This window comes from Dipodomys merriami, unplaced genomic scaffold, assembly GCF_024711535.1.
Source record: "Dipodomys merriami isolate MVZ:Mamm:240054 unplaced genomic scaffold, mDipMer1.0.p SCAF_18, whole genome shotgun sequence".
Taxonomy (NCBI): domain Eukaryota; kingdom Metazoa; phylum Chordata; class Mammalia; order Rodentia; family Heteromyidae; genus Dipodomys; species Dipodomys merriami.
This window is the reverse complement of record NW_027203159.1, coordinates 12952391-12966179: the sequence shown is the minus strand read 5'-3', so window position 1 is coordinate 12966179 and position 13789 is coordinate 12952391.

The following is a 13789-nucleotide window of genomic DNA, read 5'->3' as shown; positions in this document are numbered from 1 at the left end:
CAGGTGATCACTGAGTAAAGTGGTTAATGTAGTGTGAGGCTTTAGACTGCAGTAGTTACTCATATTGCAGAAGGAGCTTCAAAGAGAAAAGACCTGCTCAATATTTTAAGAATGTGACATGTCAAAAACCCTATTGAACCCAGGAACATGTAAAATATATATTAAGTGTTGATATGGTGAGATTCATTAATTTTAGGAAAATTATAGTTATAACTGTTGGAAAGTTACACCTCCACCCCCACAAACCACCAAAAATACGGTATACAAAGTTCATTTAGCCAAGTACAACTCCCACTTTTAACACTAATTCTAAGTTATTTCATTTTCTTGTTACTTAATGAATTACTACTTATAATTATATTGAAAAATTGTACCTTCTTTTGGCTGGACATTGCACTATAAAAAAGGGTGGTATTTTTATTGTTGTTATTATTTAGGGTTTTTTTTTAAATTTTTCTTTTGGATGCTTTCATTTCCAAACCACAATGTATGCTTCTAATTTCATGATACTTGTCTACTTATTTCAACTCAGAATATATTTGACAAGAATTTTTTTGGGATTTTAAGTCATTCTGATTATCAATAATATGAGGTAAACATTATGATTCATTTCAGTTCAATTGCTTTTGAATTTTCTGCCTAAATTATTTGAATTCCATCCTTGAGAATAGAAAAAAAAGATGATCATTCCTTAATACAGTTTGTTCAACTTAGCATTTAGGGGATAATGCAGTCTAATATCAACTGGTACATTCTCTTTAATCCTGGTCATATTTATCGTACCTTTCAGGAAAGGCTATTTTCCTTTGAGAACTCAAAAAGTAATAAAATCTCACAATGCAGAAATTATCATATGTGATAAAACTACCTCTACGAAACAGAACAATAGGGTATTTAAATGCCATAATTAGTTCATTTTTGTTTTGTTGTGTTTTTTTTTATCCTTTTAAAAATATTGTCTTGAAAAGATGCTGTATAGATGAATTACATTTATGTCAGTAATGGGTCTATTTCTTGTGGAGCATTGTTACAACCTTCTCTGGGTTTTTTTTTTCTTCCAACTAACATTTGCCTCCTCCATCTCCAATATTCTTTCTCCATCCAACTGTGTTAAAGTTCATTTCCAATAGAGTGTCCTGGAGTATCATTATTTAAATGGGTCATATTCTGTTCTTGTTTCAGGATTTTATTTTTTCCTTCTCCTCACAAATTAGACCAATTTATATAGAAAATAGGTACCAAAATCAAAATGAAAGAAAAATATCTTCTGACTATATCTTTTGTTTCATTTCATGTAACATCATTTTATATAGAAATCCATTAATTTTATCTATCTATCTATCTAATCTATCTATCTATCTATCTATCTATCTATCTATCTATCTATCTATCTATGCATCTATCTATATCTATCTATAATCTATCACTCTGTATCACTTTTGCGCTTTTCTGCTCATCTTATAAAATTACCATATACATATGCCAATTATTGCAAATGATCTATTTGTGTTGGTCATTTGGAAGGGACAATCCTAATAAGTCTGAACACAAGGGACTCTAACGGGATTTCATAACTTCCTATAGCAATCATATCAAGGTCTTGAGAAATATTGAATAGATATTGCTCAGGTATAGTGAGATAAAATTACCTGTCCAGTTACAACTAAAGTAAAATTAGGTTGATAATTGCAAAATCATACATTTCAATATATTTTCATTCATTTTGCTATACATTTTCCTATCCTTTTGGGATGATTAAAATTGGAGACCTGGACTTGGTGTTCAAAAGCTAAAGGGACACAAACATTATTTGGAAAGTGGATTGTAGTGTCTTCTAAAGTGTGGACTATATAATTACTGGATAGGAATTCAAATCCAATGATCTATATTAAAAGTTAAATGTCTCATTTCAAATACACTTTGTTTTGCTTAATTTCAGGAGCTAGTCATCAGGGCCATACTTCGAAAATTCCAGTACCCTAGTAATAAATGCATAAAGAAGGAATGGAACTTCCTTATTGAATATTAACATAACATGCCAACAAACAAAATTCATGAAATATGAAGAAGGAAGTTAGTCAAGGAAAAATGTCTTTCTATGTCTTGCATAGAGCAAATTGAGAAATAAATATTAGATATCATTTGCTTGAGTCAATGCAATCTTTGTTTGTCAAAATGTTTCTTCATGAGAATTTTAGAAAAAATGCTATTGATCATTTTTTCTTACTTGTCACTGAAAAAAATTACAGCCTTCAAATATACAATTAGGAAGAACACTAAAAACTCTATTACCTGCACATTTTGAATGTACTGATGTGCCAGAAGCACATGCTTCTTAAGGTCATACCAATTTTAACAATGTTGCACATGAGTTGAAGCACTGATTACTACTTTTTTCCCACATAAATTATTTCATTGTTCATACAAACTGGTGTTATGCTTATCTTTTTCTGAAATTATGATTTGTTTTCAAATAATATTGACCATGAATAAATAATACTGTAGAACTATCCCTGTTGCTTATTAGACTGGTTCTTCAAAGCCTATTTTAAGAAGTTCTACCTTTTGATAGAAACATAAACACTTTAGTGCGGGTATACAATAGATATGTGAATACAGACGATAATCACCACAAATGCTGATTTTGAAAACAGTATGTTTCTGGTAATGTGCATATATAGTCATTAGTAATTTTGCTATTGAATAATATAAAATGTTGGCTGCAATCTTTGCAGAAAAATTTAACATGAGTACAATTCCTGAGCTTGATTTAAAATTAATACATATTTGAAATCCTGGAAAAGAGAGTGTATGGATTACCCTAAACAACTTCTTTTCCTATTGGATTGTGTAGAGATTGTAGAAAGACCAAGGAATCAATATAAGGAGAAATGTATCACAATGCATATTAAAATGGAAATATGGGAGAATATATACATAGTTTGAATATGTTTGCCCTGGCCAACATAAATCAAGAAACATCCATTTTTATACATTTCCACACATTTTCATAAGTGTTCATGTCAGGAAAATGGAAGCCTGTTTGTGGTGAGCAAAGCTTTTAACACTATTCACATTTTCTGATTCTGTCTTCGGCTGTTGTACTCATGCAAAACACCTCGAGAAAGTTAATAAAGCTAGTCATTGAAACTTGTATGAACTCCTCAATTTCAGAGGTACCATAAATTCTCTGTCATCCAGAAATTCATAGATGTTTAACTCAGAAGACTTATTTGTGTCAAACCATTTTGGAATAGTTTTTCAGATTGGTCTGTGACATTCCAACTCCCATATTGCCATGAAGAAAAAGGTTCATTGAATCATTTTCTTTGTTACTTATCCTGTGTGCACCTATTGCTTGATGATTGTTAGAACAAGTCCCAAACATTCATGAATCCTTGAATGACATTCACTAGAAAATAACTTCAGTGATTTTTGTGTTATTCATGAGACACTGTCCTATCAAATATTTTCCCAACATATATAAGGTGCATGAATTATTAGTAATTGTAGCTATCAGTAGGCTACTTTAATGAAGAAAACAAGATGAAGCCTACTCCATCTGTAAAATGTGCTTAGTGATTTCAAATGTAGTGTCTAAATTTATCTCTATTACTTCCATTGAAAATGGTGTTAACAAAAGTATCTTGTATATAGTAGCTTACAATGAAGTAACCTATATAACAGAGACTGGCTAGAAGAAATTGGAATGAAGATCAAATTGAGGACTGGCCGATGACAGGAAGAAATCCATCTACTAATCAAATTACTTAATTTTAATACAGTTAAAATGAATTCTAGTTCATTGAAGAATATAAGAATTTGGGTGTTGTCCTAGACTTTGACCTGATTGTTGGGAACACGTGTTGGACTGGAAGTTCCAAGAGCCTGAATCATTTTTTTAATTTAATTTAATTTTATTTGTGAACATGCTGTACAGAGGAGTTACATTTACATGGGCAGGATAATGCGTACATTTCTTACCAAGCATTTCAGCCTCCTCCTTTGGTTACCCTTCACATCCCTTCCCAGCTTCCCCCCTCTCCCCCAATCCAAATCCTTCTCCTTCCCCCCATCTCCCCCCCCCCCGCACCGACATTGTAAAGCTCGTTTTGGACATGACAACTTGTACTTCTCATTGTTGCAACAGGTCCACCTGTATACTTAAACAACTGGTTTTTCTCCATCTCCTCCTCAAGTTATACTGACATAAAATATAGTGAAAGCAGCGGTTGTACTGTGGGGGAGGGAAATACAAAGCTACAAAAGGATCATCTTATAAATGCATTAGAAACACATGCATGAAAGAAAAAAACATTAAAATACATATCTAAGGGTTCATTTTCTTAACATCACATTATCTGACCTTTTGTGATTGACTCATACATATACTAGATATTGCAAATAAGGGAAACCATGGGACCTATGTTTCTTTGGGCCTGGCTTACTTCGCTTAATATAATTTTCTCCAAGTCTTTCCATTTCCTAACAAATGGGGCAATGTCATTCTTTCTGATGGAGGCATAGAATTCCATTGTGTATATATACCACATTTTCTTGATCCATTCATCTACTGAGGGGCATCTGGGTTGGTTCCATATCTTAATTCTGGTAAATAATGCTGCAATAAACATAGTTGTGCTGGTAGATTTAGTGTGGTCTAGTTTGTAAACATTTGGGTAAATGCCCAAAAGTGCAATTTCTGGATCATAGGGGAGCTCTATGTGAAGTCTTTTGGGGAACCTCTATACTGCTTTCCAAAGTGGTTGAAAAAGTTTACATTCCCACTAACAATGAAGTAAGGTTCCCTTCTGTCCACATCCCCTCCAGCATCTGTTGTTGTTAGAGTTCTTGAGTTTTGCCATTCTAACTGGAGTGAGGTGGTATCTCAATGTTGTTTTGATTTGCATTCCTTTTATGGCTAGGGATGTTGAGCATTTCTTCATGTGTTTATTGGCCATCCTTCTTTCTTCTTCAGAGAAGTTTCTCTTTAAGTCTTTCACCCACTTATTTATTGGGCAGTTGTTTCTTTGAGAATTTGTTGTTGGGGGATTTAATTTTTTGAGTTCCAAGTATATTTTAGATATGAGACCCTTTTCTGTTGTATGGCTAGTAAAGATCTTCTCCCAATCCGTGGGCTTTCTATTGATCTTGCTAGCTATGTCCTTTGCCATGCAGAAGCTCTGCAACTTTATGCAATCCCATTTGTCCAACCTCACTTTGATTTGTTGTGTTTCTGGGTCTCTATTCAGAAAATTTCGGCCTGAGCCAAAGAGACCTAGGGTTTCTCCTTTTCCTTCCTGTAATGTTTTCAGAGTGTCTGCTTTGACTTCGAGGTCATTGATCCATTTGTAGTTGATCCTGGTTAAGGTTCTAGATTTAGTTTTCTACAAGTAGCTAACCATTTTTGCCAGCACCATTTACTGAAGAGGCTGACTTTGTTCCATTCTATTGTTTTAGCTCCCTTATGGAAGATTAGATGGCTATAGGTCTGTATGTTCATTTCTGGGTTTTCAATTCTATTCCATTGGTCCTGAGGTCTGTTCTTATGCCAATAACAAGCTGTTTTGATTACTATGCAAGAGCCTGATTCTTACATGAACTTGATTTATCCTATCACAAGAATGATGAATACATCCACAATAGACACAAACCTCATCTTTACTCCTGAGAAGCCTTTTGAAGTGAATCGTGTCTATCTACTTCAGAGAAGGCTCCTGTGCTGCTTCATCATATATCAAGCACTCTTATACCATCCCTTATCAGTTCAGAAGTTTCCATGTTTTTGTTTTTGCCTGATTCTCCATTTAAAGACAAATCATGGCTTTTAATAGTTTTCTCCCTTCGTGGTTTTGTTAGAATTGTCTCAAACCATGTTCTATTGTTTGACACATAACAATATTGAAATTCATCAGTTCCTCAGGTTCACAAAAGAGCAATTCCAAACAGGGAGATTTGACAATCCACATTATCCATTCCTTATTATTTTAATAGCAATTACTTATATTTGCAGTACTTTGTTCAAATACACTAGATATTTAATGAAGAACTTGCCACTGAGTAATACATACTACCAATATCCTTAAGTCTCTTTACTCCCCAAATTCCCTGAATATGACTCCAAAATATTGGGTAGGAGATTTTTAAATAAAATTGCTTGGTATTTGTGAAAACTGTGGTTAGCTAATCTACCTAATACTAGAAGAGTGGCAAATACAACGGACCATCTTCTATATGTCATTACACATACTGATTTCCCTTTTTAGAACTTTGATTTTAACTATTTTTCATAATACATAATTTAATTTCATGTTTTCTGGATAAATCTGTCAACCAAGGCTTTAAGTGAAAATTCTACAAACAAATTATATTCCAGGAAATTTGCAAAATTCTTCCTATTATGTGGAACAAAAATGTGTAAGCCTATATGTACATACATAAACCCACTCATTCACTAATATTTCTTTATAGAGTAAATGCTTTTGCTTTTGTTGTATACTAATGTTAACATCTATATCTATCCACATATATATGTAATATTTATATATAGAGATATGTATCTATCTATATATGTAGATATATATATCTATATATAGATAGATATAGATATAGATATAGATAGATAGATAGATAGATCTATATGTATATATGTATATCGATATATATCTATAGATATATAGATATCTTCATATATAGATACATATACAGATAGATACATATCTATCTATATATATATATAAATATGAGACAACCATTCTGGGATCTTGTCTTTTTCTTGCTCTGTTTAAAGCAAGTAATTGCTTTGAGAAATCTTAGCCCATTTTACTAGTACTTTACATGAATATGTATCTAAGGTATGAACTAAAAAGACATACAGAAATATGAAGCACATGAAATAAGCAGAGGAATATCATTGACATAAGTTGAATACATTCTGAAAATGGCTTTTGAAACTACTTTTTAAATAAACATCTTGCTAATTGTCATTCCTGTATATAAAAACGAACACTGTCATTCTGAGACAAATTCTACCCCTCCAATAATATCGTCAACTTTGTGTAAGAATGGAGTCAGAGTGAACATGAAATTTTTATTTATAAACAGCATTCAAACTTAACCCGAGTCAATTTGCTTTAGTAAATTGACACCAGTAAGACTTATTTTTGTGATGTGTCATTATCATTGTTCAGCAGGCACCATTATAAAAAATGAGAATTTTCCTAATGTTCAAATGATGCAGCCTTTTTGTTTACTAAATATAGCATTTTCAACTTTTTACTAGCTATCAGTAGGAAAATAAAGAAACGAAGAAGGGAAGAAAATAGTAACAACTAAAGATTGATTTATTGTGGCTTATGAACCATAGAAAGTATATTGCTGTCTAGACAGAACTAACACATTGGTCTTGAATATGAGGTCTGGGCATGTAACTTGTGGACTGCTCTTTGAATTGCAGTCCTAGGACTTTAATACATGGCGTGGGACCTGTACTCAGGTCTTGGGAGTAGAACGTGCTTCCTGGGGCTTGAACCAATGGCCTGCCCTTGATCTCAGGATGGGGCTTTACAATATTGCTTGGGCCTTGAATTTTACTCCTGGAAGTTGAAACTACTGCAGCAGACTTAATCTTGGCTTGGGCCTTAAAGTCAGGGTCTAGGAATTGAACTGGGGCACTGCACCTTGAAAACAGTACCTGGAATTTGAACTGGTGTTATGGGACTTGAATTCATATTTGGGCTTGAAACTTTGGCCTTGAACTTATAGCTTTGGACTTGAACACATGGCCTGGAATTTGTACTGGGCCCCTGGACATTAAACTCTGAGCCTACAATTTTAATTTAGGACCATATATTTTTACTCGTGGCCTGGTACTTGTAATCTTGGCCTGGTATTTGAATTCCTGACCACATCTTAAACCATTGGTTTGGAATTTGAACTCCTGGCCTGGACTCTTAGCTGGGTATTTAACTCAAAGCTTATGACTTGAACTCATACACTGAACTTTTGGCCTGGGCATTGAACTTGAAATCTGGAATTAAACTCAGAGACTGAGCCATGAACTCTAAGTGTGCCATTTGAATTGAGAACATGGACATTGAAGTTGGGGCCTGTGACTTAAACTCAAGGCTTGGACTTTGAACACAAAACCCAGGCCTCAAACTGGATGCTTGGGGCTTGAACTGTTTACCTGGCACTTGAACACATAGCTGGGCCTGAAACTGGGCCTGGGACCTAAACTCACAACCTGAGCCTTGAACTCAAAGAATGGAACATGAACTCACCACCTGGGCCTAGAACTCAAAGCCTGAGGCATGAGCTCATGGGCTGATAATTTAACTGGGGCCCAGGTCCTTGAAATCTGGGGCAGATGATTGAAATCAGGGCCTGGACCTTGAATTTTGGGCCTTCAACTTGAACTGGGAATTTTACTCCGGATCCCTCAGGTCTGTAAGCTTGGGCTGGCCAGTTCAAGCATATGCGTCATCTGTACTAGGGGCACCTGGCACTGTGAATGCTTATCCTGGGATCTTTCTGTATGTCAGTGCTGGCGATCCTGCTACTGCACATGTGGCAATGGTACTGTTCATGTGTATCTTAGTACTGTTGATGTGTATCATGGAATCCTTGGTCCGTTCATACCAGCGAGCCTGTTGAGGCACAAGGTTCACATGCCTGCTTTATAATAATGGGCTATGACAAAATATCATCGGTCAAAATCTAAAGAAATAGGATAAATGAATAAACTTTCTGATCTCCAAACACATAAATTTTCCTCACTATAATGTAAGATTTGAATTCCTCTATGAACTAGTGACCCTATGATTTGTGACATATTTTAAGTATGATTTCACTGGGACCAGTGAAAAATGTCATCACTCAAACTACTTCAAATCAGAATTATCTATGTTCTTCTCATTTTTGTTCTGTGTTTATATATATTTTTCTTTTTATTCCTTTTTTTCTCATTGTCTTATAATCAATTTCAATCAGGGAAAAGGAGATTATAGTGATATGTCAGACAAATATTTTTGTTCCCATTTTCACGGTTTCAGGATTCACTCATCTAATCAATTTTGAAATTGTGAATGGGAGTATGTTCAAATAGTAATTAATCAGTGTATTCACATTTGTGTGGGTATTATGTCTTCATTCTGAAATTGAGTAAGTAGATTTATGTTACATAAATGTATAGTAAGTAAATGAATTTAGAGTGAACATTAAACCATCTATCCATATATGGATTTAATTTCAAATTCCTGTATGAACTGTTAAAATATTTAATATTTTGAAGATATGAAAATCAAAAAAAAGTTATTGTGATTCAGGGTCTTTTATTGTTCCATATGAATTTTTGGATTGCCTGTACTATTTCCTTGAAGAATGAGGTTGGAATTTTGATAGGTATCGCATTGAATTTTTAGATAGCCTTGGGAAGTATTACCATTTTCATGATGTTGATCTTTCCAATCCAGGAACATGGGAGTTTTTGTCATTTTCTAAGTTCTCTTTTGATTTCCTTTTTCAGGTTTTTAAAGTTTTTAAAGTTTGTATAGTCCTTCACATCTTTGGTTAAGTTAATTGCTAGGTATATTATTTTTTGTGGGGCTATTACATATGGAGTTGCTTTTCTAATTTCAATCACACTTTTCTCATTGTTGGCATACAGACAAGCCATTGATTTTGGGGGGTTAATTTTATACCCTGCTACATTGCCAAAGTTTTGAATCCGCTTGAATAATTTGGGAGTGGAGTCTATGGGATTCTTTAAATACAAGATGATGTCATCTGCAAAGAGGGAGAGTTTTACTTCTTCTTCCCCTATTTGGATGCCCTTTATGCTTGCATCTTATCCTATTGCTGTAGCTAGGCATTCTAATACTAGATTGAAGAGAAGTGGACAGAGTGGACATCCTTGTCTTGTTCCTAAGTTAAGAGGAAATGGCTTTAGTTTTTCACCATTAAGCATAATGCTGGCTGTAGGTTTGTCATATACAGCCTTTATTGTATTGAGGAATGTTCTATGGATTCCTAATTTTTCCCAAACCTTCAACATAAAGGGGTGTTGGATCTTGTCAAATGGCTTTTTGGCATCTATTCAGAAAACCATGTGGTCCTTATGCTTGCTCCTGTTGATATGATGAATAATATTAATAGGTTTGCATATATTGAATCAGTTTTGCATACCTGAAATGAATCCTGTTTGATCGTGGTGTATGATTTTTTGGATGAATTGTTGAAGTCGATTGGCCAAATTTTTGTAAGGAGCTTCATCAAAGGACCCCACATAGAAATAAACCCCATCAACATAGAAAGCAACCCCACTTTTGGGGATTTATCCACATGGTTTTAAACAAGACCACACTAAAGCTACCAGCACAACTATGTTTATTGCAGCATTATTTACTATAGCTAAGAAATGGAACCAACCCAGATGCCCCTCAGTAGATGAAAGGATGAAGAAACTCTGGTATGTATACACAATGGAATTCTATGCCTCCATCAGAAAGAATGACATTTCCCCATTTGTTAGGAAATGGAAAGGCTTGGAAAAAATTATATTAAATGAAGTAAACCAAACCCAAAGAAACATAGGTCCCATGGATTCCCTTATTTGCACTATATAGTATATGTCTGAGTCAAGCAGAAAAGGTCAGATAAGGTGATGTTAGGAAAATGAATCCTAAGTTATGTATTCAAATGTTTTTTTCTTTCATGCGATTGTATTTAATACATTTATAAGATGATATCTTTGTTGCTTTGTATGTCCCTCCCCCACAGTATGATCCTTGCTTTGACAGTATTTGATGTCGGTATAGTTTGTGGAGGGGAAGCGGAAAAACAAGACGTTTAAATAGGGATACAGGTAGACCCATTGCAACAATGAGAAGTACAAGTCGTTACATCGAAAACGAACTTTACAACTTTGGTGGGGGTGGTGGGTAGAATTGGGTGGGGGCAAGGGGAGGATGGGAAGGGATGAGAAGGGGAAACAAAGGAGAAGGATACAATGCATGATAAGAAATGTACTCTTTATCTTGCCCATATAATTGTAAACCCTCTGTACAGTATTTTCACAATAAAAATGAAATTAAAATTTAAAAAAGGTATTGTATCTCTGAGTGAGAGTATTTATGAGATTTCTTAAAGAATTGTAATTGCTAGAATGTACTTGTCCTTACATGGTTCCAGAATAGATTGTATTTTTGAATTTATGGAATGTTAAAATAAGAATTCTCTCTTACTGACATGGCAAGGAGCAAATACAGGAAAAAAAATGAATAGTAATTGTGCTTGTCAAGTACTCTTTGTAAGCATTTATTGCATTTGGAATCCTGTGATTTGTTTTGCTTGCCAATATTGGCCCTCATCTTTAATAAGTGAGACAATGGATTCTAGATACATTGATTTTTCAAGTATTTCTTCTGTGGTCAGTACTGAAAAAAAAAAAGCTTATTCAACTTACTATCAAATTGTTTATACGTAAGCTGTCATCACGGGAGGGCCTCATATATTCTATAGCTGAAAAGGTTATAAGCATTTTAGAGAAATTGTATTCGATTGTCAGCTGTATGTCAAAACTATTACAACGTCTGAAGGATGACTTGGCAGTTTATAGAGCGAAGAAAGTGCTACCTAAGGAGACTAACACTATTGGAAAAGTTCATCCTTAGAAAGGATGACAAGTCTCTAATTCATGAAGATTATTGTTGTGGTTATGGTGATTAGCATCCTTCATACAGAGGAGAATGTACAGGACATAGGAAATGATTTTTGTGGGCAAAAACCACATGAGCCAGGGCAGGTGATAATGCTGTTAATTCTAGCATCTCAAGCATTTTATAAATAAGGCTTTCATTTCAAATCAACAAAGTCAAGGATTTTTCTCAGCTTCATTTAGGGAAGGAAGCCCCTCAAAATGGAATATTATAGAGGATTATCCTTGAGGAAAATCATGGTTACTCGTAGACCTCCAGTGTGTATGAAAGTAGGCAACAAAGAAGCAAAAAATGCCATCAACACAGTATGGATAACAGAGGAAATTACCCTGATATAGGACACTTAGAAACCTCTAGGAGGCTGACATCTGAGGATCAAGGTTCATGGCAGCCCATCAAGAGCCTCGATGAGGCTCTCATCACTAATTCATCACCTCAGAATTGGAGTGGAATTGTTGCTCAATTGGTAGACTTTAGCATTGATGTGAAGAGCCCTAGGCTTTCACCAAAGGCCAGAGTTCAAACCCAATAAAACCTCCAACAAAAATCAGAGACAGAAATGGAATGCAATGTTTAACAATAATGCCCTGTACTTATAGGTATTTTCCAGAATCTGTGACTTATTTGAAATGAAATAAGGGTCATTTAGATTTTATTCACTCTTTATTTGGACCATCTTGCATTTTCTCTTTGAAACTCAGTAATGTTTGATGGGCAGTGATATTTCTCTATCTTCCTCGGTTGTTAGAACATTGCATGTAGCTCCATGGTATTATTAATCCTGTTCACTTACGCTAATATATATTACTTATGAAAGCATAATTATTTTGGCTTTTAAAAGTGGATAAAACCAACAACCTGTGAATTGATAGGAGAATCTATGACAATGTAGGATACCATGTTACTTGCTGATGTCTCTTAAGGTTTTAACCAATTCTATCTTTGTCATTATACAGTTGTGAGAAGATTTCTGTTCATGATCAGATTTTTTTGTTACCTATCCGTTTGTAGATCCTAATCTTTTTGATTCTGTGTGTGGGTGTGGGGTATGTGTACAAAATGAAATGGTGTCAGTTTTTCCCTACTCAGTTTCAACACCCATAAGGTGAAACAGGGCACATTACTATGATTTTTGGAATTTAAAAATCAGGACACTTGCCTGCCTTCAATGCTTGATTTTACTCAATCATGATAAACTTTAATCACAGGTTGTTCCATTTTTTTATTTCTTCTTGATAATGAGGATTGAAATCATGATTGGGACAATGTTTCAAGCCTTTACCTTGGGCTCAGTCCCATGAAAGTGTACCAAACATTGGTGTGCCTCTGGCGTAGAATTCTTAAAGTCATACATATTTGAGAAAATATTCTTAACAATGCAAGTTAACGACAATCAGACAATCGTTTCCATGTTCATATAAAAGTCCAATATTTCCATGTTAATACTGACAGGTGACATTTAAATACTCTTTTGCCTAGAGAAGATATTTACCTGATAACACTGCACAATGTGACTGTCACTTCATAATGGTATTTGTTTTGTCCACATATAAGAATGTAAAAAGAGTTTATTTATTTGAGTGATGTCACATTGCTTGTAATTGTACCTGAAATACTTTCATGCTAACCCTTTATATTTTGCTTGCCTAACTTTAAGCATGTTCCGTTTGTAGTGGACATGTAAGGAAACAATCACTTTTGTGTTTTCTTTTTATGCATTCCTTCACAAATATTGAAATGGAGATCAAATTATCATGTTGATTTATGTTCATTGCAATGAAGTTATACAGTATATCCACTGTAGATTTTCTTTCCTGTACAACCATTGAAGGATCCCTTCTAATTTTCCTGGATGCATAACGTATTCATAAATATTTCATGAGACATATTTCAGAACCTATGGCAATAAATAAATGAACCTGATTGAAAACTTTAGAGTAAGGTTTGAAGAACTGGACCATAATAATTAAAGAAATAGATTGATTAGTGTCATACTTCAAATATGCAACGACCTTTGAATGTGTTAGAAAAGAGTGTCGAAGTATGTGTATTCACTGAGAGTTATATATACA